Source organism: Styela clava, unplaced genomic scaffold (genome assembly GCF_964204865.1).
Source record: "Styela clava unplaced genomic scaffold, kaStyClav1.hap1.2 HAP1_SCAFFOLD_28, whole genome shotgun sequence".
Lineage (NCBI taxonomy): Eukaryota > Metazoa > Chordata > Ascidiacea > Stolidobranchia > Styelidae > Styela > Styela clava.
Window position 1 is genome coordinate 5,001 of NW_027556581.1, and position 5,000 is coordinate 10,000.

The 5,000-nt window shown below is 56.6% G+C and overlaps 2 non-coding genes and 1 pseudogene across 2 annotated transcripts; all 3 read right to left on the minus strand.

The window, feature by feature from the left end:
* Window positions 1-615, minus strand: part of LOC144419060 (large subunit ribosomal RNA) — a 3,695-nt pseudogene extending 3,080 nt beyond the window's left edge.
* Window positions 616-903: 288 nt separating this feature from the next.
* On the minus strand, window positions 904-1,057 carry LOC144419019 (5.8S ribosomal RNA). The gene has a single exon (XR_013473794.1). It is a non-coding gene; the product is annotated as a 5.8S ribosomal RNA (ribosomal RNA).
* Window positions 1,058-1,355: 298 nt separating this feature from the next.
* On the minus strand, window positions 1,356-3,165 carry LOC144419042 (small subunit ribosomal RNA). Its single transcript, XR_013473806.1, has one exon. It is a non-coding gene; the product is annotated as a small subunit ribosomal RNA (ribosomal RNA).
* Window positions 3,166-5,000: the final 1,835 nt, after the last annotated feature.

The following is a 5,000-nucleotide window of genomic DNA, read 5'->3' on the forward strand; positions in this document are numbered from 1 at the left end:
GGAGCGGAGGCCACCTTCGCGCGGGGACTTAGACCGACGGCAAACCGGTCGTGACCCGCGCCGGTCGCTAGTGCGCTGAGACGGTGCGCGAGCCGACTCGGCAGCGGCGCCTTAAGCGTCCGCGAACCGAGACGGCGCGCCCCCGCACCCAACTGAAAGCGAGCCGGCGACCTGACGGGCCCTCCCGTTTGCCTCTCAACGGTTTCACGTACTCTTGAACTCTCTCTTCAAAGTGCTTTTCAACTTTCCCTCACGGTACTTGTCCGCTATCGGTCTCGCGACCGTATTTAGTCTTAGGTGGAGTTTACCACCCGCTTTGGGCTGCATTCCCAAACAACCCGACTCCGAGAAGACCCGAAGCGGCCAAGGCAAGCGCCCCTATGGGCCTAACACCCGCCGTGGGACGAGGCCTCGATCAGAAGGACACCGGCGCTCGCCGTTAGCCGCACTGGGACTTCCGTACGTCACAACTCGGCGCGCTCGAAAAGCGCGCAGATTCGACGCTGGACTCTTCCCGGTTCACTCGCCGTTACTCAGGGAATCCCTGTTGGTTTCTTTTCCTCCGCTTAATAATATGCTTAAATTCAGCGGGTGCTCTCGCCTGAACTCAGGTCGTATGTGTCAAGCGGGCCGCTTCTTACACGGCCCGCTGGCATCGCAAGTCGTCGCCGCCGGCGCCGACCGAGCGCGTACCGTCGCCGCCTTGGCCCACGGTCGGTCTTGATCTCGTGACCGGACCGACCGACCTGGACCCGCCCCTCGAACGTAGTTGAACACGTCGAGGGGCCGGCGGTGTACGGGACACGCGGTCGCGCCGAGAAAGCTCGGCGACCGCTTCAACTTGGGGCGACGCCCGGCCGTCTTCGCAGAGGCCAGGCGACGGCCCTCGGGTGAGGACGAACGCGACCCTGAGGCAGACGCGGTCCCGGGATTGACCCGAGACCGCAATTCGCGTTCAGAAGGTCGACGTTCAATGTGTTCTGCAATTCACATTACTTCTCGCACTTGGCTGCGTCCTTCATCGACTCGCGAGCCGAGTGATCCACCGTTAAGAGTCGTCCTCGACGTTTCGCCCGGCGCCGAAGCGCGCGGACGTCACACTGTGGGATCGACCACAAAACCACCACCGACAACAACTGCACAAAAACACCAACAAACGGCGCCGAGCGACCGCCGGGCTGGGCCGGCGGCACATCGAGCGCGGTGCCCAGAAGCCACCATCGCACTCGGCTGCCTTGCTATGCCAACGTGTTACGCGTGTCGCACGGGGCGGAACCCCGATTGACGGCCGCCCTCTCGGCGGCACCCAAAGACAATTAAGTGCGCGGTCGGCCGGGGCCTACCACCACTTTCGGTAATGATCCTTCCGCAGGTTCACCTACGGAAACCTTGTTACGACTTTTACTTCCTCTAAATGATCAAGTTTGATCGTCTTCTCGACACGCCGACGCGGCCGTTGCCAGCCGCGACGGGGCCGATCCAAGGATCTCACTAAACCATTCAATCGGTAGTAGCGACGGGCGGTGTGTACAAAGGGCAGGGACGTAATCAACGCAAGTTGATGACTTGCGCTTACTGGGAATTCCTCGTTCAAGGGAAACAATTGCAAGTCCCTATCCCAATCACGAATGAGGTTCAACGGGTTACCCGGACCTTTCGGCCTAGGTTAGACACTCGCTGCTTCACTCAGTGTAGCGCGCGTGCGGCCCCGGACATCTAAGGGCATCACAGACCTGTTATTGCTCAATCTCGTGTGGCTAAACGCCACTAGTCCCTCTAAGAAGTTAGACGCCGACCGAGAAGGTCGCGTAACTATTTAGCATGCCAGAGTCTCGTTCGTTATCGGAATTAACCAGACAAATCGCTCCACCAACTAAGAACGGCCATGCACCACCACCCACAGAATCAAGAAAGAGCTCTCAATCTGTCAATCCTACCTGTGTCCGGGCCGGGTGAGTTTCCCCGTGTTGAGTCAAATTAAGCCGCAGGCTCCACTCCTGGTGGTGCCCTTCCGTCAATTCCTTTAAGTTTCAGCTTTGCAACCATACTTCCCCCGGAACCCAAAGACTTTGGTTTCCCGGAAGCTGCCGGAAAGGTCGTCATGGTAACGCCTCCCGATCGCTAGTTGGCATCGTTTATAGTCAGAACTAGGACGGTATCTGATCGTCTTCGAACCTCTGACTTTCGCTCTTGATTAAAGAAAACATTCTTGGCGAATGCTTTCGCAGTAGTTCGTCTTCCGCCGATCCAAGAATTTCACCTCTAACGGCAGAGTACGGACGCCCCCGTCTGTCCCTCTTAATCATTACCTCGTGCTCCGAAAACCAACAAAATAGAACCGAGGTCCTATTCCATTATTCCATGCAACACTATGCAGGCGAACAGCCTGCTTTGAACACTCTAATTTTTTCAAAGTAAACTTATCGGCCACCGCCGACACTCAGTCAAGAGCACCGACGGAGAACCGAAGGTGAGGCGAACGCAACCAGTGACACGCCTTGCGACGGACCGGCGGCGCTCGCCCAAAATCCAACTACGAGCTTTTCAACCGCAACAACTTTAGCATACACTGTTGGAGCTGGAATTACCGCGGCTGCTGGCACCAGACTTGCCCTCCAATGGATACTCGTTAAGAGTTTTAGGATGTACTCATTCCAATTACAGGGCCTCGTTAGAGTCCTGTATTGTTATTTTTCGTCACTACCTCCCCGTGTCGGGAATGGGTAATTTGCGCGCCTGCTGCCTTCCTTGGATGTGGTAGCCGTTTCTCAGGCTCCCTCTCCGGAATCGAACCCTGATTCCCCGTTACCCGTTATCACAAAGGTAGGCACGTAGCGTACCTTCGACAGTTGATAGGGCAGACACTTGAATGATACGTCGTCGGTGCAGAGACCGTACGATCCGCGTGGTTATCCAGAGTCATCAAACGTCACAGGACGAACCCGGTCGGTTTTGATCTGATAAAAGCGCGCCTCCCGAAGTCGGCGCTTAATGCATGTATTAGCTCTAGAATTACCACAGTTATCCACTTCGCTTACGAGACCAAATAAACCAAGACTGATTTAATGAGCCATTCGCAGTTTCGCTTTACGAGAACTCGTACTTGCACCTGCATGGCTTAATCTTTGAGACAAGCATATCACTACTGGCAGGATCAACCAGATAGCTGCGACAGCTGCGCTCGGCCCTTGCTGGGCCGCCCGGCGCGTGCTCGTCGCATTCGTTTAAGACCGAGGCGATCGCCTGCGGCCGTACTCGGCTTCGACAGTCGCTGGCCGCGACGTCCACGCTCTCGCCGGCAGTGCCAGGCGGAGCGATTTGCGTTTTTTCTTTGCTCGCCCTCTCTCGGGCTCGATCCATTCAGTTTCGCACAAACAAGAGCTCTGCCGGCCGCCTGCAGCGGTGCCTAAAACCCGGGCATAACAATGCGACCGTTCTGCTAGGCCGACAAGCGCTCAAGCCAGACGCTCGATCGAACGCCCCCTACATATTAGTCGAGACAACGGCTCGCTCATTAGCATCGCGTTTGTACTTTAACTTTTTTCGGCTCGGCTTCTTTCGACGCCGATGCCGGCGACGCAGCACTCTCTCGCCCGCCAGCCACCGAGAAAAGGGTGCGCTCCGACCGGCCCCGCACCGCTCTTTCTTGGCTCATTCGAAATTACTGTCTTTCGCTCTGACATGCCTTACCTAGGGTTAGGTTAGTATGCTTGCACGTTTGTACTTTAACTTTTTTCGGCTCGGCTTCTTTCGACGCCGATGCCGGCGACGCAGCACTCTCTCGCCCGCCAGCCACCGAGAAAAGGGTGCGCTCCGACCGGCCCCGCACCGCTCTTTCATGGCTCATTCGAAATTACTGTCTTTCGCTCTGACATGCCTTACCTAGGGTTAGGTTAGTATGCTTGCACGTTTGTACTTTAACTTTTTTTGGCTCGGCTTCTTTCGACGCCGATGCCGGCGACGCAGCACTCTCTCGCCCGCCAGCCACCTAGAAAAGGGTGCGCTCCGACCGGCCCCGCACCGCTCTTTCTTGGCTCATTCGAAATTACTGTCTTTCGCTCTGACATGCCTTACCTAGGGTTAGGTTAGTATGCTTGCACGTTTGTACTTTAACTTTTTTCGGCTCGGCTTCTTTCGACGCCGATGCCGGCGACGCAGCACTCTCTCGCCCGCCAGCCACCGAGAAAAGGGTGCGCTCCGACCGGCCCCGCACCGCTCTTTCATGGCTCATTCGAGTTTACTGTCTTTCGCTCTGACATGCCTTACCTAGGGTTAGGTTAGTATGCTTGCACGTTTGTACTTTAACTTTTTTTGGCTCGGCTTCTTTCGACGCCGATGCCGGCGACGCAGCACTCTCTCGCCCGCCAGCCACCGAGAAAAGGGTGCGCTCCGACCGGCCCCGCACCGCTCTTTCATGGCTCATTCGAAATTACTGTCTTTCGCTCTGACATGCCTTACCTAGGGTTAGGTTAGTATGCTTGCACGTTTGTACTTTAACTTTTTTCGGCTCGGCTTCTTTCGACGCCGATGCCGGCGACGCAGCACTCTCTCGCCCGCCAGCCACCGAGAAAAGGGTGCGCTCCGACCGGCCCCGCACCGCTCTTTCATGGCTCATTCGAAATTACTGTCTTTCGCTCTGACATGCCTTACCTAGGGTTAGGTTAGTATGCTTGCACGTTTGTACTTTAACTTTTTTTGGCTCGGCTTCTTTCGACGCCGATGCCGGCGACGCAGCACTCTCTCGCCCGCCAGCCACCTAGAAAAGGGTGCGCTCCGACCGGCCCCGCACCGCTCTTTCTTGGCTCATTCGAAATTACTGTCTTTCGCTCTGACATGCCTTACCTAGGGTTAGGTTAGTATGCTTGCACGTTTGTACTTTAACTTTTTTTGGCTCGGCTTCTTTCGACGCCGATGCCGGCGACGCAGCACTCTCTCGCCCGCCAGCCACCGAGAAAAGGGTGCGCTCCGACCGGCCCCGCACCGCTCTTTCATGGCTCATT